Source organism: Anticarsia gemmatalis, chromosome 17 (genome assembly GCF_050436995.1).
Source record: "Anticarsia gemmatalis isolate Benzon Research Colony breed Stoneville strain chromosome 17, ilAntGemm2 primary, whole genome shotgun sequence".
Classification (NCBI taxonomy): domain Eukaryota; kingdom Metazoa; phylum Arthropoda; class Insecta; order Lepidoptera; family Erebidae; genus Anticarsia; species Anticarsia gemmatalis.
The window spans coordinates 3,282,637-3,304,306 of NC_134761.1; the positions used below are offsets into that span (position 1 = coordinate 3,282,637).

At 31.3% G+C, this 21,670-nt stretch overlaps 1 protein-coding gene across 3 annotated transcripts in view; it reads right to left on the reverse strand.

Moving 5' to 3' along the window:
- Nucleotides 1–21,670, reverse strand: part of AkhR (Adipokinetic hormone receptor) — a 106,857-nt gene that overhangs the window by 84,348 nt on the left and 839 nt on the right. The window lies entirely within an intron of this gene.

Consider the following 21,670-nt stretch of genomic DNA (forward strand, 5'->3'; position numbering starts at 1 on the left):
TTCAACTGAATCCCACCTACGGAATAACTTACAGTATTTGTGAAACTATTTCAAAGTATCGTTATTTACAACAATTTGTGTAAGCAAATATGTTGAAGGCTGCCATTTAAATTAAGGATGTAGTATCCTTAATCAAATTTTGAATGGTTTGTAAAGGAACATGTCGAATAGTTTGTTATTTAGCTTAGTCAACTAATGTAAACATTGACAACTGATGACACATTGTAACCAATTACAATTTCCATTTGAATAAGAGCTGTGTGTACTGTGTGACTAATTTTCATCTTATTTTAACTCAATTTAGTAAGTTGGGCATGAAAAAGACTCCTTCAACTTTTTTGAATTTGCAACTAACAGACTCTATAATATGGCACATCTCTATAGTACAAAATAAATGCGATATTAAATCATTGTATAGAAAGTAGAAATTACAATTGTGTATCTGTTCTGAATGAGACTGACAATGTAAAGACTAAAAACAAAAGACATACACTAAATAACGCTAAATAAAGCAAGCCTACCAACTAATTATCGATATCACAAAGCCTGAATAGATACCAATATTCTACTAATTATATTTATTGGTTATAACTTCAAAGCTGAACAATCCTTACTTGGTTTCATGTCTTATACATTCTGTTCTAATTTCTTTACAAAGTAACTATAAATAGCGAAGTATTTATGAATGTACTGTAAAGACATTAACTTTACTAACTGACTACTGAACACAGTTATTTACTTAGCAAATTGCTCGGTTTGTTTAGCTTTGTATATATTCTGACTGACTAGCACACTGACTGACTGAACTTGAACTGTGTATGCCATAGACGTTTATTTATACTATCACAAAATCTCATAGTTAGTCGTTATTTGGTTTGTTCATAATATTTTGTTTAGGTTAAACTTTTACATTTGTATTTTTCAAAGATGCTAATAATGAATGACTAATAATTCGGCAAGGGGTGTAGTGTTTATAGCCTATGAAAGAAATAGACACTCACGGCTACTACTTCTTATAATCGCCAAAAATAAAAAAAATTGTAATAGGGCTTTGATTTCAAAATAAAGGCATATGATACGATTGATAAATCCATTGAGTCGAAAAACAAATAACATAGTTCAGAACTCGGTAAAGAAACACATAGGTTAGACTAGTTCCACTACACTCATTTTCCAACCAATGTTGCGTATTTACAAAATCTGTCTGCAATAAGCTGTAAGCTTGATATGCCTGGTTGCATTTTCGTGTCTATTCCAAGCCCATTTGACCTGTATTGATAAGATAGTAACGTAATCACTGATAAGTTTCGGTTAATCTTATCTCTTGTAATTGTGAGGATATTGCGATGCAAATATTTATTTATAGCAGCACAATCATTGCATTTAAGAGAATAGTTCATAGAGCCTTAAAAAAGGTGTAATAAATATGTTGTGCTTCATTCACATTTCATTGGGGCAATTAAAAATAATATTTAAATATTCCGTGGTATGATATTTATTAATATTATATTACTATGGCAAAACCTTTACTTTGTGAGTTATTTAAAAAAATACTCAAGAACTTTTAATTTTTAAGACTAGTTTTTGCAGATGAACATCTATCTATCAGGAATCAGTTTTTCAAGGGGCTGTTTAAACGGAATAATTTTTAAAATAAAGATTGGGTGAAAATTCTTTTGGTTTTGACGTGATCCGGGATCTGTTATGTAAATGGACATATTTATGCAAAAGTGTAAAGTATTGTTGTAGCCTGAGGCGAAAAGGGAGAGAAACTGTGTTGAGAGTCGAAGTAGGATCCCAAACATGTGTATTGTCTTATGGAAATAAAACGCCGTACAGTTATAGGTAAAATATGAGATTGCGAAAGTGGCAAAGTTTGATATTAATCTTAGGAATGATTATAAAAGCTCTAGCAGGAATTTTAATAAATTCATTGCAACAATGGCTTCTCCAATTTCAGGTCACAGGACACGTTATTTAAACCTATATATTTGTTTCCTAGTGCATAAAATATAAGGCATTAATTTAACTGCTTAGTTAAGACCAATAACTCAACGCCAATACATCGTTAACAACTTTTAGTTAATGAAAACTCTTTCGTTCGCTGATTTCCAACTCTCAACTGGCATCTTTAAACAATCAAATTACGTAAAGAGTGAACCCCTCAAATCTGTTAACGAAGTAAATTGAAGCCGTAGACATTAATATTAATACTTAGAGTACTTTACAATTGAGAGAATATAATCATTGACCATTTATAACATCTTTGTGCTATATTAGAAATATTTACAAAGATGCTCTTTTGTAGGCTTTCTTACAGCAAATAGAATCCTTTTATATTTGAAGACGGGCTCTTATATTATTTTTAGATTATTTTTTATATTATACCTAGATTACAGCGTAAAAATAGTCCAAGTAGAATAAAGAGACACTAGCTTTCAAACTGTAGAAAAGGTTTAAAAACTCTTAAATTGACAAAATGAGTATCGAAATTGTCGACCAAATGATATAAATAAACATTTACTTTCCATTCAAGCATTGTTAAAATAAAACACATAAATTTAAACTCCAAAGTAACCTATTTCATACATTATAAATCGTATCTTAAAAGGAATCCGTTGTTCTTCAACCTACAGTCGTATCATCATTCTAAGGCCAAGCCTGAGCCATGTACCCACATTCCTACCGACCTCCAACTAAAGTATGTATGAAATGTCTTTGTCATCCTCACATTACCCTCCAATTCCATACAAATACATTCTTTCATACAATAATCCCTTTGAACTAAAAATATTTATTTGCAAAAGACGAAAATAATATGTAATGGAATTATTTTTATATTCGACTCGTAAATGAATGTTGTTGAAAAAAGGTTGTATTTACAAAAAGGCTTGTTAGACAGACTTGATTGATTCATTATACGGTTATATAAATGTAAAACTTGTTTAGTTAGAGTTGACTGAATGAAAATATAAAAAAAATAGACTTGTCTTCAGCGATACCAAGAACTTATTGTTTTCATTCCCGCGTCGTAATATTCTTATAAATCTATGAAAAACACGTGAAAATACAGACGGAGGACTTGGATGTTAGACTTGGTCTTCATTATTTTATCAAGGTCGTAATTAACAATTCTGTGTACTTCCATAATAAAGTAGCTTTATCGAACAGGCCACCGTCAGCAAAATCCAGCAGATCATTGATGTTTTAATTTGTGTTTTTTTACACATTCGCTAGCCGCGAACCTTGCATACAATGCTCTATACGAAGTTCTTATATAGAAGCGACAAGATGGTATTGAAAGTTCATAATCTTTCTAAAGATTATTTTCGATCAGTTATTTATTAACATAAGGGAAACTATAAAATATTGTTTATGTGATGCGTACGTACTTTGCACTGCGTAGAACATTTTATTACCAGATACACCAACAAAGATTTATTGGAAAAACAAATTCAGTTTTTACGTATTATGTTATTACGTAAAAATAGGTTTCATTTAATGTTTTTATTATGTAGTAATATGTAGACAAACAAACAAACAAAACAAAAACAAAATAAATATCTGAAAACTAAGATTTTGAAAACTACTACTGTGTTTACTATGATTATAAAACAGCATGAATTAGAAGAAGCAGGAGAAGTTTGTAAGTATTGTAAGTGGCGTTATTTATAATATTATAATGCAACGGGTCTTATACGCGATTGAAGATTTAAAGGTTAGGATACCTTATTTGCTGACCGACGTTGCTTTATAATATTATGTGTACTAGTGGCGTTATTTAATCACTGTCTACCACTATGGGAGAAAGATATGATTTATGTATGACTATGTGTGAAATAATATGAATTTGTTATAGTAAGAGATACGTAAAAAAACGACCTTTATTTATAAATTTAATGGATGAAAAATATTTTATGTCAGACCGGGACAGATTAATGTCACTTTTACTTCTGCTATTTAATATATTAATTAAAGTATCAATGAAACTATTAAATAATTATTACATGACTATATCAAAACCAGTGTGAGTTAATATTAAATCGTCATATAATACCCGTGTTATCCACGTTTAATATAACGACGTCAGCTTAGTTTGTGGTTTGTAAGCGCTGACTTAATATGTGCCATTATATTAGGCAAATGTCTTATTGATTGTTATTATACTATAGTTACATGGATTGAAGAGGATTATAAGGTATATTGTTCCGTAGTCATTTAGTAGAAAACCCACCGTAGACAAATAAGTATCTAGGTCAAACTTTTAGATATTCCCGCATAAGTTTTGTATATTTTATTATTTATTGTTAAAAAAAAGACATCTCCCTCACTAAGAATTGCTCTTGTGTCACGGGAACTTTTACAAATAAACAAACAACGGACACAAAGCACGACCAGACCTGAAACTATTTGTGGACGCAAAAATTATTGCTCCATTATATTGTGCTTAATGTATAAAATAGGTCAGAATTAAATTTATTTATTTGAAACACTAGCTTACGAGCGCTACTCCGCTCTCGCTTTCTTGTTTTGATTTAATTCCGAGCATTTTTATTTTTATTCACCTTTTACACCTTCTCTGGACTTCCACAAATAATTCAAGACCAAAATTAGCCACATCGATCCAGCCGTTCACGAGTTTCAGCGAGACTAACGAACAGCAGTTAATTTATACATATAGATAAACAAAAAGAGTAACACTATAACAGCTAAACAACAATTGATCATGAAACAATACACAACATTTAATTGTTTATCATGAAAACAGAGGTAACAAAAATATAATTTTAATTTTAATTTGACAGCTCAGCCATTCTCTGCGCTTACCAAAGTTAAACAAATTGAGATTATTACTTTATTTGAACTAATTTTAACTCAAATATTCATATAATACTCGTAACAGATTTATTTTGATTCATTTAAAAGTTATGAAGCATGAATTATGTAAACATTCAGTCTAATTTAAAAGTTACGAATCATGAATTTATGTATTCATACCAAAAATACTTCAGCTATAAACTAGTTTTTTCAGTTTAGCCATACTTTTGTGTATTTACCAAGTAGATTTTTATTAATTTTAGCTTTTTCTTTGATATAAGGAAAAAGACTCTTGAACATGGGTTTAACGCATCCCGGAAGAGTAAAATTTGATCGCCATGATGGGAAATACTCCGGAAATGACGTGTGATGTTCACAACCCACGGTAATGAGGATAACGATGGAAATATGTGATCAAATCGCACGTAAGAATTATATCCATGTTCCAAGCAAGCTTTATTTTTTATAAAAAAAGCATACGAACTATAATAGGGATAAAGGGTGGAAAAAAATGGGCCAAACAGGGTAACAAGTTTCCAATCAGTGAATTAAGGTCTTCAATATGGATAGGAAATTTTAAGTAATTTACCTCCGTGGTCCATTATTCTTTCCATTGTGTATTAATTAGTTAGTATTTTTATAATATTGAGATGATCTCTGTTGGTTGCTTTTTTTCACATACGCTACATTCAAAGTCTATAAACCTCGACAGCCAAAATGTCTGTATTCTTTTCAAAACTCTAAAACTTGCGTAGGAAGTCTATTGTTAAACCACTCGGCTATTTATAGTAAAAAACAAACTCCAGGCTAATTCTTAATTAAAAGATTGATTCCAAAAACAGTTATTGCGCAGTTTCCTTTAAAATCATTTCCCTTTCGATATTTTTAATTCGCCTTACATTCTTCAATTTAAGTAGACGCATTAAACGTGTCCTGGGGGTCGGTTCGCTCTCAAATTGTCCAAAGTGAACGCTAATGGACCTTAAAACGTCGATACACCCTTTTACTGTAGATGTTCTTGAGATATAACAGTGTTACGTGATAACTATTACAACTATCCGGTATCTGTTGAGTGGCTTGCTAAGGATCGATGCGGTTTGACATAGAGGATAGTTGGATAGCGAATAATAAGACACAGTTATTGTAAAGCCATGTGGAACTATAAACGGCTTAAAAAAAGAGGTCATGTTTCTGTTTTAACTTATAGGCAATAGCGGTGTTAACCTGATTACTTCGTTTATAAAAATAAGATGCATAAATTCTCTTTTTTTGTGGAAATTTTCAAAATTGGAAAGTATTTTGAATTGAAGCCGCCTAAATGTTCTTACTATTTATTATAGTGTTGTAATTTGTTTTTTTACTATTACTGCATTAAGTACCCAACATTGCCGACTTAACAAAAGAGCCATCTCAGAAAAAATGCAGAATATCAAAATGATTTAGTAATCCGTTTTAAAAAGGCTCTCACATTTTTCCTGATAATTTCCATTAAGTATTCAACTAAGCGTTACGTACAGTGCCTTACAGATTTAATTAATATTCACACAACTATTTATACAAAACTAATAATACTTGTGGGCACGTGCTGAGCGTTCTATATTTATACAGCATCGAGGCTGTGCTTCTTAGAAGGGCACTAGTTAAATGATATTGGAACATCATATTTATTTGGACCTATCAATCGTCCCACATGGAATGTATGAACATATATTGTAAATTAGCAACAATTTGTCTTATTGATTTAGTACAACGCAATAAGTAACCTTGTATTACCTCCCGCTAATTTCTGCTTGAAAGAAGTTGCTTGAAAAATCTTTCGCTTGAATAAATCAAGAACATGATATTTTATATTTATAAAAATCTATTTTTTTTAAAATAAGATCAGTTGTTTTTATGAAACAGGCACAATAGGTTCAAACTTCGTACTTACAAAAAAGTGTTGAAATAAAAATCTTATTTGACTGAATAATAACCTATTCAGTCCGTAAACAATAAGAACGGGGAAAATTCAGTGATTCAAACTCTTTTAGTTCATGTGACTCATCGTAAAAGGGACAAAACAGTCATACGAATCTTTTATGGAAATTCAAAATATGTGTAGGTATAACATGTAACAATGGTTCCAAAAATGAAAAGCAATCCTCCCGTAATAACGGCAGTGCCTTTCATTCCGTTCTGAAATTATTAATTATAAATGTGACGGAGACACACGTGCTTGGTCTTACACAATAGGACTTTTTGCATACCAATACAAACTCTTGATACAATGTATCGGCTTTATTGAAAGAAGACTTTAGTGATAGGGACTAGGAATCTATTTAGAACTATCACTATAATTAGTTACGTGTGTTCACGGCGTGTAGGCGAGTAAAAGAAATAAGCAGTTGGTACTCACAACATATATTCACGAACACACAGAAGAAGGTACAAGAAGGGTTCACAGGCACACAGAAACACAGAAGAAAGTACAGCTTAGAAGTAAGGCACAGAAAGTCAAGCACAGAATACAGGAATAGAAAAAGTATATAGTAAATAATTATTAGTACTTGTTAATATAAAGTTAGTAAATGTAGTTAGGCAGGTCGCCACAAGACAATGATTTTTAAACAATATTATTTAATTTAAGAACCAAAACATAAAATGTCTTCCGTTTGAATGTGTTCCGTTTAAATACACTTTACACGGCATGAAACTAATTTACTTAAAAAAGATATGTTCGTAACGAGTCTTGTTTTTTGTTTAAAAATATTTGCGTGTGTCCAAAAAATACATTTTATATCACAATAATTAGAATGTCGTATAAAAAGAGTTTTCCCTATCTGAAAACTCATCAATTATTGCCCGAGGTCGTCTTATATAAAGCCCTTTTTTCAAACAATGTTACACAAGCTGAATACGTTGTTAAAAATAACACTAATTACTTTAACTTCTGAAACAAATAAGTTGTCTCGCTTTTATCAATAACTTTTAAAAATAAAATAAAAAATTCGTGAACATTTTTCGCGCTTAAAATTTTAGCAGACGTGGCTGTCTGTGGTCGCGGTTTGCGGTCAAGTTGTTATACGGGCATATAAAAGAGCTCCTTTGATAAATTAGAGATCTGAAATAAGATTAAATAACAGTGAATTAAATTATCTACGATTTTTTTTTACTTTTTTTAATGAAACATTAAGAGTATTTTTAAAATGGCCTTGTACGCGGGAGCATGATTTTTTTCTAAAGTCGTATTTGATATGTATGTATATAACATTAGGAATTTATAGTTTAAGTTTTATGTACCTAAGTATCATCAGTAATATTAAACTGCAACAATCTTAAATATACGGAAATCAGTAAAAATATAAAATTACTGAATAATATGTTTTTATAATCATATATAATCTTTTCAAATCTTCATAAGAGCTATAGCAACACATAACAACCGGTTAAAACCATCATGTGGGGACAATGCCCTACGCCATTGGCATTGTTGTCAAACGAAATTGCCGCCCGACGACATGACACGTCGATATATTAAAATGTCACCCAGTGATACGAAAACCTTACTGAAACGTTAACCCACAATTGGTTTTATATTATTTGGGACTCTTTTACAAACGTTTCCCGACACATTATATGAAGTTAACAATACTATTTTTTAACCCATTACTGTCCCACTACTGAACAAGGGTCTCCTCCAAAACGACGGAGGGGTTAGGCCGTATGTATTAGTTAATTTAAAAAAGAAAGTTAGTGCAGTAGGGTCTGTATAAGACTGCCGACAAAGCGGTCTCGGGTTCTCTTTTCGAGTTGGTCAAGTTGGATGGAAAATTTATTTAAGAATAAACTACCCCGTAGTAATAGTAAAATTACCACTTTATCTAAAGAAACAAATCTTTGTAATACGGGATGAAGTAGTTTCTAGTATGTACTAAGCATAAGGCTTTAGTTGTTAAAACTAAGTTACTTAGTTTAAATGTAACACGTGGTTTGGTAATCTCGGACTTTAGTAACTAGTACTTACTCATAGTGAACAAAACCTCACGTGAGACTTGTTGTGACTTAAACTTACTAACTGCGTAATAATATGTTATTGTAGAGGATATCATAACAATATACGCGCTATTAGTAAAATATTATTGAATATATTTTGTAATAACATCCATAATAAAGACAAGGCTTTATAAAATGTTACCTCATATTGTGCAATGTTTAAAAAAATATTCTACTGTCTCACGATTTGTTTATGGTTAAAAAAAAACAAAATCATAGACTGCAAATAACAAAAACAATTTTGATTATCGAACTAGTGTTGCGAACACAACATTGCCAAACACATCGTATTCGACTAACTAATTAATTTATAAATAGAATCGAACCTTTTGAGATTAAAAGTGGATTCGGCTTAAGATACGGCTAAAGGGAATCTTGAGATGCCTACAAAGGGATACAAAGTAACAAAGGCCTTTGAGAGCACCTAACAAGCCAGTGTAGTCTTACATCCGTCTACTGAGATGACAGAACAACATACGTAATATCTGTTCGTATCGATTATATTCGAGTTCAATAAACGAGTTTATTCATTGTAATCTTATTAAAGCTTATAAACCGTTGTTAAGTATTTCCGCTTACACGTGTATATTGGACTTACTGAGGACGATTTTTCATTCGAATTTCCACGTTTGTTTGTATGGCACAAAGTAATTTATATATAAATATTTAAAAAAAAAAGAAAAATGAAAATAAATTCTAATAATATTTTTTAACTTCGATACGTTTGCAACACTACGTTATTAAATGTTGCACATCATATCTGGCCCATCTTACAGGTCTTACAGGTACCGGTACAGGCACAGGTCTTATCAGCCCGTGACCACGGTCAATGCAAACATTGTGAACCTTCGAATTTCCATCGCGTTGAAAACCTGTTTAGCAATTTAGTATAACGCTTGAAAATCGCGATAGTTTAAAATCTTTAATATACAGCCCTGAGACTACTATATTGAAAACTAAAATAGAATTAATGTAATTTAATTTTACATAACAAATAGGCAAATAATAAGTCTGTGATTACCAAAATACTGTTATTAATTATAGTTTCACGTAACGAATACACAAGTACAATATATTCCCAGTGAGACAATAACTCGATCTAATTCTAAACTTAAACTTGGTTTACATAATTTGATACTATCTACGTCATATCCTGGTTGTAACGTGACCGCAGGTATTTGGAAGATATTGAATTTGGCTGTTTAAATACATGCCTTTGCTTACTCAAAATAGAATAAAACTAAGAACATGTATTATTATAGAACTCTTCAGTTCAAAAACGTCTTAAGTTGCATTGTACTAAAGCATTATAAGCTGTTCTTCTGAGAGTGTAACATGTTTCTTTAGCGTGTTACACTTTCAGTGGAAAAAAGGCGAAAGTGATGTTATATAGACATTATTATTCGCTTTGTTTTGTAATTACAATACCTACATAGTATAACGACGCTGACCATATTATATTTTATTAGAAAAGCTATTCCTTCAAAATACCGAACTAATCGTACTAACAAAGGACGAAGTCATCAATCACTATAATTATATTATTAAACATATATTATTATCTACCAAAATGTCATCCCTTCACAATAACTTTAAACTACCAAAACTAATAACAACCTATTTATTTAACAAAATTAATGGTCATTTATCACTGCTAACGTATACTAAACTAAAAGGGATTACTTGATGTTATCAAATTTTCCTTTTTCCTCATGTCGAGGTCATTTCACCCGTTCATACGATGTCCGTAGAAGCGTTGTATCGGAAAAGTAACGCCAAACACCAAAGTTCACTGATTTGACACGTAATCAATCAGAGCCTTTACTACCAACCTATCTTTCAAATAAAAATGTAGCATATATCGCGTTGTTGCGTATACAATGGGGGTTTTGTACTATGTTGAAGTAAGGGTCGTAGTTTAAAACGTGCAATGTACTTTGATCTTATTTGCAATGGTTTTTGATATCAAAGAGATGACGGATGTGTTATTAAAATTGAAGTTCAGATGCTATCGATTAATTTCCCATACATTGCGTGGGATGTTCGATAATACCAAGAATGTATCTGAAGTAAAGTTTCAATGTATATTAAAAATATTGTAAAGTGGTTTGCGAGAAATTCCGTGGAGGGTATACCCGAAATAAGAACAATGAATATTAAATTAGTGTGGTGTTGAGAGTGAGATATTTATGATAAACTTTATTAGAGAGCTTTATGAATAGTTTGTTTAATTAAACAGAACTGAATATTCAATAGTTATCTGAATTTTGTGTACTACGTGTCAATGATAAACTTTACATAATTACTTTGACGATAAAAAAACAGTTTTTGGTCGTAGTTCAAAGAAATAAACCCTTTTCAAAGTTAGAGAATTGTATTACCAATCTTATTATTTCCCAATAAAAGATTATTTAATACCTAAATTACAGGGTCCTTGGTAATTACATTAATAATTTGACAACACGTGTCCCTTTAATCACTACTTTAAAATTCTTGTAGCACTCGTAGCCTGCTACGATATTTCGTAGACGTCGTAGGCCTACGAAATAAAAACTTACTTGATAGTAAGTACCAAATTACCTGTTCCATGGATAAACCGTTCGGTAATGAGCCTACTTTGAACTATGAGTCAGAATTTTATCAATAAATTAGAAATGAGAGCTCTATTAGCTTTCGTCTGACTAATTTAAAATTTAGACGGTCGATAATCTTTGTATTTTTACAAAGATTATCGACCGTCTAAATTTCTCGATCCATCCATCGCTCCGAAAAATCCATCGCTCTAATATGCTCGTATTTGTATTCAAATACGATGGATTTTTCTAATGTTGAATATCACGGAATTTACAAACAGTTTATCTGTAGTGGTTACAAATAATGACGAGATTTTAATAAAGACGAGACGAGTAAAGTTTTAAGTTAAACTGTTTGACTTTCATGAGACTAGACTTGTCTTGTTCCGACATTAAACGTGAAAGTAAGACAGCTCAGTATTCTTATTTAAAATTTAGATTTTATGATAACGTAACTTCGAACATCTGTCTACTGTGGACGATGAAATAAGTCTAGATAGACTAAAACTGTCTTAATATTCTTTACATGTTTTAAGTCTTATAATTAGTTGCGACTGTTGCGAGGTATCATTTCTTTGCTTTAGGTTTGAAATGATTATTGTAAAAGAAGCAAGCTTATAATCGGCCAATTTTGGTAATCAAAAGTATTCCGTAGTATTGTATTCATGAGATAATTTAAAAAATTTTGAGAGCACATTATAGACATGAAGTTTTCAAACAATTAGCTAATTTAGGGGTGCATTGAATGGTGCAATTACCACCTAAATATAAATTAAAACAATCAGGGACTCTTTAATTTTCCTAAACCACCAGCAAAAATAAGTAATTCAAAGACAGATTTTTTACTTTTCTTTAGAAATACTTAGCTTCCTTTTTTCTCATAAATCCATTCTTAAAATCTGGGTTAACACACTAAGATAACTACAACACAAACCGCTGCGAAATCTTTGGATTAATCTTAAAATTATTCCTCCAATCAAATTGATTTTCATTTGAATAGTAGCGTAATTGCCTTCAAGATGTTCCGCTCAGAATAGAACTCGCAAGCCGTGGGCGGAGGTACGAGTATAGTCTGTGGAATTATGTCAGTAAGCCAAGTTTTGACTGCGGTAGTTACGACCTTTGAAAACTAACTTGAAACTTTAGTTCCGAGTTTTATTAATATTTACTTATAAATATATTGTGATTTAAGTAGGCAACGGAGTCTGATGGTGACGATATAGATTCTTTATTTACAATTAAATGTTAACTCTTTTTCTATTGCTAATATTTACCTACCTTTAAAATAGAGCCGTTGTTTGGATAATTATGTACAAAAATCAATATATATCTTTAACAAAAATTGAATGCAAAACATACCTAATTTTAAATAATTCTTTTTTAATTTTACACACAACAGTTAATAGATAAATATTATGTTTTAAAATAAAACGTATCAATATTATGTTGAATTACATTCATATATCATATCAAAGGTACAAATAACCGGTTTGTTATCACCTATCGTCGCATAGCAGGAAATTATTTTTCTTCACAGATTGAGCGCGAAATGCGACGCCATGTTTTTTCCTTTTGATGCGTTCAAAAGAAAATGTAACGTAGTAACGGAGTATTGATTGTAAGTCTTAAATTAATACAACCTTCGTTGAAACAAATGTTTTATTATTTTTATTTATTTATTCCTTTATGTCTGCCATTCGTGGATTTGTTAGCATTATGGCGGTGATAAATAGGTCATACTTGTTAACTTTATTTTATACAAATAGGTTAAGAAGAAAATTTAAATTTACATAATATATCATTATTCCTTTTATAGATTTTAGATAAAAGTTCAGACAATTACATTGCATTTCCAGTGATGAATCCTAATTAATTTATAGTAAAAAATAATGACATGACTAAGACAAAAAAAGTTTGTGAGGGTCGTAGCAAATAGCGTTCTTTGGTATCTGGCTGCCTACGGAAAAAAGGCGTGATTGTTAAGTATGTATTAAAATACCTCGAGACCTAACAATCAACTAACTATTCAAATTTCTTATAAAAATAAATGTGACACTATTATTAAGGGTTTATTAATTAATCAATTGTTATTCTATCACTAATAATACGGTTCTTCAACCATACTTATCGACATTAACAGAATGTCAAGGTTTTCGGAATCAAATATAAGTACAGCTCGTGTTGATTGATGAGTACATATACTTAAATGAAATATTAACATCAACGAACGAACAGAAAAACAGTCATTTACATAAACTCCAAATCAAAAGTAAAAAATAAAGATTTCATATTATATAAGATATATAAGATATTTGAGGTTTCACCACAATTAGTGTCATAGTTTTTGCTGGCAGCTATAAACGTGAAGTCTTTCTATGTATGTGGCTCTTTTACCTCTCCAAAATATCGTTTATAACCCGGCTGTCCACTTTAGCATCAGTATGAAACATCTCACAACAATTTGAACATGTTTTGGTCCACCATCAAACAACTTGAAGCCATAAAGCGTCATATTATTACAATAATAAGGACATTAAAGTGTGGGATTCCCTTGCACTACGATTACGTAAGATTTGCGTATTTCTCCTTGCTAATATGCTAACTATAATACGAAATTTCCTCTTTTATACATTAATTAAAAAGACGCTAAATCTATTTCACCACTTACTACACCAGGTAACTCATTCTCAATTTCATAGAAAAAAAAATTAACTTCGCTGAAACAGAAGATTGTAAAACATTCCTCTTTTTTAGTAGTTACTACACGTAAACTTTTGATTACAACCGCAATTAAAATCATGTAAGACATTTTAACTTTTAACAACGAACACCGTGACCTGATGTCAATGACCTCCCCAAGACAAGACAAGACAAGACAAGACAACCTTGTCTTATCCCTGATTATGTGACAAGAGATTTATGGGTTAATGTATTCGATATTTGAACAGATTTGTACTAAGCTGCCAGTGATTCTGCGAATTTGTATGTCAAACCCTTTTGCCCCAAGATTTAAGTAGAAGCTTGAGTTAAGTGCTGTATTAAAGTTTAAACGATTATCATGAAAAAATATTATTTAATCATTTATATAAAAGAATAGGTACTGACTGCCTATATGGTCCGGGTGGTAGCGGTTATGAGTGCTGACACAAGGTCCCGGTTTCAAGTCCCGGGTCGGACAAAATAAATATTCTCAATAGCAGCCCAGAATTTGTGACATGACAATCAGCTCGCCCTTTATTACATGGGACTGATATTGTTCATTGTTAATCGTGGGTGTATTTCATACGCTTCTGCGCCTCGAGTATAACACGCGTGATGGTAAGTACGTATATTTCAAATTCAATTAATATACCATAGCGACAAATATTATATTCTTACTTACTTTCAAATTGTTATTAAATTTCTTACTACTCCTGCTTTGAAGATACCTAGTCTATAGAATTCATTTTCCAGAGAAATATTTACTTCATAGTCAGTCCTCGTTATAAAATATATTCCATGAATACCTCATACAATTTATCGAAACTAAATAAAAAACATACATTTGTTCGCTAACAGGTATAGAGTAAATACGTTTGTTATTTATCAATAAACAGAAATTACATTCTTAGCTTGAATAAAAGTCACTTCTTGGAATTACGGAAATTTATTCGTGCTCATAATATTATTCGATAAGTATGTTACGAACTGTTTATACCTTATAAAATTCTATAAATCGACGATATAGTCTGTGGAAAAAAAGGGCAAGCTGAGTACATAAAATGAATAAAACCTTTTTGGATATTACAAACCAAACTGGCCAGCATCATTATTTTGTTTTTGTTAAACCAAAATGTTCTGAATACAATTTTTAAATGAGCCTTATTTTCCTGGAAGTCCAAATAAGGCCAGTTTAAAAACCAATATCTCCTTTTTGCTTTCATAATAATATGTTTATGGAAACGCAAATCAAAAGATAAAAGCGAAACGTTCTTCACTAAACTAGATATGAAAGTATTGAAATATTAAATGAGTAGAGAGTATTTATCATGTGCTAATTACATTTCTGGCAAACATTTGTGGGGTTCATCGACCGGGTTGTGATCTCAATTTGACAGAACTCTTCGCGTGCAAAGTCTCGATTCGTTTTACATGACTCGTAAAACTCTATGCTTATTGATGCGTAATGCGGTTAATAACTTCCGCATTACAGACGTAAAAATATCAGTATATTTCAGGTTTTACTAGTAGGTTTCCAAGATGCAAGATGACATTTTGAAAAAGACTATCTAAGTATGAGAATAATTTTCCCGCTATTTTGTGGTAATTAAAAAATGTCACAATATTTTTTTAGGGTTCGTATTGGACCGGACGTTATAGTTCGTATTGTTTATAAACCATTTAACACAGAAGTAAAACTTAGTAAATCTTTTCGCAATGTTTTGTTCAGTTCAAATCAAAAGTCATAAAAGTTAAAATTATCTACGTAAGAGATTCAAGTGGTCTTTCATTTAAAACATTTTCGACACGTCGAAATATATATAGAAGCCATCTTATTTCAATACTTTATATAAGAAAGTTCATTAACATAAATAAATAATGGAGGTAAAGTAATGTTACCCCATTTCTTGATTAGAACAAAATTACCGAGCGTGTCTCACAAGTAATTATTTCATTTTTGATAGCCTTTCTCTAGATTGGGCCGGTTCCTAACTTCTATTCCTGAAGTCTAATATCGTAAGTGCTGTCTAAGAACATTACCTGCTTCTAAGATAAAGAATCTATATATAAATCGTACACTACAGTGTGGTTCAATCGATTTATAACTTATTTTTAGATCATTATTACTTATTTATAAATATTTTTAACTCCAAAAACTTCTTAACGAAGTTGGTACCTACTTGAACTCAGGTATCATCATATTCATCATATTGCATATTTAACAACCTGGATCTAAAGAAAATATTTTCTTACGTTTTGTAGAACGCGGGATCGTGAAGTATTCTAGAGACAAAGATGTAGATATAGAGATGAGCTTTATGTGAACGTTATTTAATCATGAAAGTAGATGCCTTGCCTACCTGTGGCGTAATTTTAATCACTGTTATAAAGATTGTATTAACTGGTGTCCGCCTGACTGTTCTGGTTTATTATAATTTTCAAATAAGCAATAAATCAAATAAGTTCCCGTCACGTAAAACTAATTCTAAGATTAAGACCTTAATTGCTTAGATTTTGATCCAAATACTTCAAAAATAATAATGTAAATAATAATTTCACCTAAATTAATAAATGAAATAATGTAAATACTTCAGCATTTTTCCGTATTGCTATCACAAACATATGATTTGATAGTGTCTTATTTATCGCGACCTTTAGTACCAATGACCATTTGACAAGATGCGCTAAGTTAGTCCGTATTAATAACAAATCAGCGATGTTTATACTTAACTCGAGATATGACCAGGGTGGGTAGTGGGCACGTAAAGTGTATCAATTCGTCGTCTTATCTCCCCGCTAACAAGGTCAGTTGGCACAATCGCATCTTATGATGTTTTGACATGATCTTGTCGTAAAATCATTAATATGCTTATTATGCCTATTTAAACAGAAAGTCTAGATAATTTATTGGTAGTATTATTGAAAATGTTTTTCTTTGACGTCGAATAATCAAGATATTTAAAAATTTGGTCAGACATTGACCCATATACGAAACTTAGGATTACATCTTAAATTTTTTTACCATGATCCCCACTGCTGGGCAAGGGCAAGGTATGAGGGAAGGATTAGGCCTTGAATGCATGGGACGCAGAGTATCCAATTGGAGGTACCGCGTCCTGGCCACTTTATGGTGACAGTTGAAGGAACACCGTCAGATTTTTAGTCGGTATGCCCAAATTTAAAAGTCGGAACGCCTAGCCGGCGGGAGAGCCCGACAGACCCCCGCTACCTCCCTGGAGCGGGACATGCAGTAATGCATTTTCCTGACGAAAAAAAAAAAAGGCCTTGAATGCACCACGTTATTAAAAAAGCCCTGCAACCGCACTGATGTGCGTTCTGAGATTGTTTTTCAAAAGACAAATAAAATGGCCTTTCCTTTCTTTCACTGCAGAACTCATAATATAATACAGACGCTCAAATAATATGAAATTGAGCTATGATTTAATAGAGTCGATATAAATAACTCCTCCATCATTAAGTTTCATACGTAACTTTGAAGCTTAATCAAGCTTAGATAAACAGATTATGTAAATTTAAGTGAATCTACTAATAGAAACCAAGAATTTTCCATAACATAGTCACTGGCACACCACACATTTAGAAATTATAAACAAACATTAACGGTTTTTAATTGAACATCTAAAATTACAAGCGATACTAATAAACACACCAGACTTCCGCCGCACGCCGCGTCTAAACAGTTTTCAACTCAATTTTAACACAACTTTGTAGTACAGTTACCTAGCAGGCACAATTATATCATGTAGTAGGTACAACTTTTTAACGTTTGTAGGCAAAACGAAGCTTTTTTTTGTACTACTTTGCATAGATCCTCGCAAACGAATAATTTTAGTCCATCTGTCCCAGACGGACTTAAATTATTTCTACTATGTGCTAACAAATTTATGTTTTTGTGAAACCACACCGTTCACCCTCACCAACAGACCATGTCAAAGCTTTTAAAAATAAAATTTAAATAAACTAAACTACTTTTTAGTACAATGCCAATTTAGAGGTAATATAACTTCTATACGTAAGTAATCAAAATAATACGGCGATACATTAAGTTGAAAAGTCACATGACATCACAGTTTCATACGTATTATATAGAAAGTGTTATTTACCACAATTCTGTTTCTTTAACACTTTTTAACGAAGTATTTTTTAAAGAAACAGTACGTGTCTATTTTTCTATTATTTGAACGATGAAATAATTATAAATTCTGTTTTGTTGCCTCGAGAACATCCCTACCGTGACAGCTCTATTATACGGCCACGAATTTAACAACTTTTTCAATTTCCCAATCAATCAATATACACGTAAATGTATACGTGTATACAAAACATCAAAGTGGCTCGAAAAGGTATAATGAAATTTGTACGTTATTTAATTTATTTAGTAATTCAATGTCGGCTTTAGGGATATGTGAAGCTTATTATTTGTTTTGGCGTTAAATTGTAGGGTAAATATTACCTCACTAGGTATTTGGGGTAAAAAGCGTTAATTCAGAGGTTTGTTGTGTTCGGATAGTTTTATTATTCACTTAGTAACTGTTTATTTTAAGTGTGATGTGTGAATACTCTTTACTGAGACATTTTTCTGTATTGTTGGAGAATACTACAATTAGAACATTACTGCTACAGAGTGCTACTACTGGTTAGACTCAACTAGCATCTAATGTGAAAGTCATTGCATTGTGCACATCTATATGCTAAGGCATGATTACGTTAATGCCAAAATCCCGGAATAACATTTGATGAACATGCTTTGTTTGAAAGATATACCACGATAATTATATTCAGGACTAGCTGACCCCTGCGGCTCCTCTCGCATGAATGTCGTAGCTTGATGTTCTCATAATAATATTCATACACGCAAGTGCGCTCATGACTTTTTCGCTTGAGTCCTTCCTGTCTTTCCATCTCTGCCTTGTATTTAGGATAAAGGTCATCAACAGATCCCCAAATGATATCAGAGATGATGAGATGGATCAAATTGTCAGCTAAACCGATTAATTGTTCGATCTTAAGCCCAGAGCTTAAGTGTGATTACAAGTTTACTCAATGAGTTGCGCTATTGTCGAGTTTAATTACTTTTAACTACGAACCTATCGAGTATTTGTACTTAAAGTACTGTTGGGAGTTTCTTGTGCTTATACGTCTTCATTAAAACTGATTTTCTTCTTTTTTCGATTGTGTGGTAAGTAATAAACCTTTCATTTTACTTTTTCTTTAGTTATTTTACACTTTTCCAGTTGACTTTTCCAGATATTTAGATAATGCTTAAAAAAATGACAGACGCCAAAATATGTAAATTCTCCGTTTAAAGTTATGTCTAGGCAAATAGGAAAGCTTTTAATTTAAACAATTTTATAACAATGTTAAAATCGGCATAAAATATGGCATACCAAAACAAATCTTAATCAAATCCCAAAAGGCATTCAACCAGAAACGTGCTTATCAGTAAATACAAAGATGTCAATGTGGCAACAGTTCAATATTCCGAGAAATGTGTTTATAATGCCGTCCATAAACACGTATTAAAAGTTAAGAATACTCCTCAAATACACCTACTCGCCATTTTCTTTCTCCCATCAGATAAAATACAGAGTTTCCTATTTCCATATTTTTAAAAGGGATAATAATTTGCGTGGCATTTATTCGAAAAGGTTTACTGTAAGTAATCCCTCGCCAAGGACCGACAGGTAGAAACGCCTCTCCACACTCTAAATTAAAACATTTTTCATCACAAAGATAAATAAACAATTTGTACAAAAATGTTTATGCAAACTCGTGGCCAAATATATTTTAGTTTGTGAAATACTCTTAAGGGTGAAGTTTTTTTAACATTGCAATTTCTCTTTTGATGTCCGGTCTACTACTTAGGTTATACAATCATTTTATTAGCAAAAATACATGAATAAAAACCAGAACCTATATTATTTTATTATCTTTTTATTCTTATTGCATACGTAAATAAAGTTAAACAACAAAAACCTATCAGTTTTGCGAACTTACGATAACAGATGCAGAACGCACGACATAATTTGGCACATACATAAGATAATGATGTTTTCTTCAGAATACAATTTTCGTTTATGCCATTTTAACATATTATTAATTACCTTCTAAAATTAAATAAATTAGTACATAAAACATTATTAAACTGTGTTCGGAATATCAATAGTATCTTCTTGAATAGATTTTTACGAGATATAGCCAGACTAGGCTAGACTAATAACAAAATTGAATAGGTTCGTATAAAACAGGGAGCTTTTGGTTCATAATGAAATGTCTGCGAATTTAAGCAATATATTTCACCAAGTTGAAACCGAGAATGAGGAAAATGGACATGATCGACGAACGTAATTTAAATTGAGCAAACACATTAGGGGTAAAAAGAACAGTGGATTTTTATTCTTTTTGCGTTTTAAAATGTAATTAAAAAATATAATACGATGTTTCTTTTTACATTAGCTGAAACGTTTTTACATTTATAATATAAGCAGATCAATAAAACCTTTGTGTACGACCTAAAGTTAATAATGTAAAATTTTATATTTATAATATTTTAATAATTATCGATCCCACTAAAAAATAAAGACTACAAATTATAGATATTGTTTTCCAATCTTTGTGTACGACTTTAAAGTTAATAGTGTTTTGAGTAGGTACAATAATTACCAATTCACAAAAAAATTGAGTCTTCAAATTATCAATATTGTTTTTTCGATCATCAAAACCTCGCCACAGATTATTCAGTTTTCATAACATATTTCATCGTCACATAAATAAAAAAGGTTATATTGGTTTTAGACAAACATTTCCTGCATTATTGTTATCGCCAAACACTTGATTTTTTAAAGCTCTACATACCCCATATAGTTAATATAACATACGTAATATTGTTTTGGTAAAAAACACCTATGCATATAACGAAACAAATTACTTCCTTATTGCTATTGTCAAAGTAATCATGAAGAATTGTAACCGGGGATCAGGGTCACATCACCAAATCTTCGAGCACAATGATTACAAAACATAATATTATTAACGTACGTTTATCATAACTTATTAATTTGTTTGTTACTTTGTGTTAATTACTAACTTACTGCGTGTTTTTTAACTTTATCTTTTTAATATTATGACGAGAATTACCAATTACAAAAAATGATAGAAAACCATTTTATTACAACCCTTTGGATATAACTAAAACAGTCCGAAATAACCCAGGTAACTGGTTGTGGAGGTCTGGTAGGCAGTCGCTCTATATAAAATACTGGAATTCAGCTGTAAGCTATAAATATGTTGACACTTTAAAATAGGTAGCCGTGAGTTTCTTGCCGTTTCTTCTAACGAGCAACCAGCTTTTCCGAAACGGACAAAAAAAAGACTGTATCAAATACTTTGAAAAAAATTAAGAATATTTCGAATTTGAACCTCCGGCGAAACTGTAAGCCGAAGAAAGGCTACGCTGATAAATCTTTAGCACTCATTTATAAATCAAAAATATTTCAGGCAAAGTTATGTTCCAATGCATTCCGTTT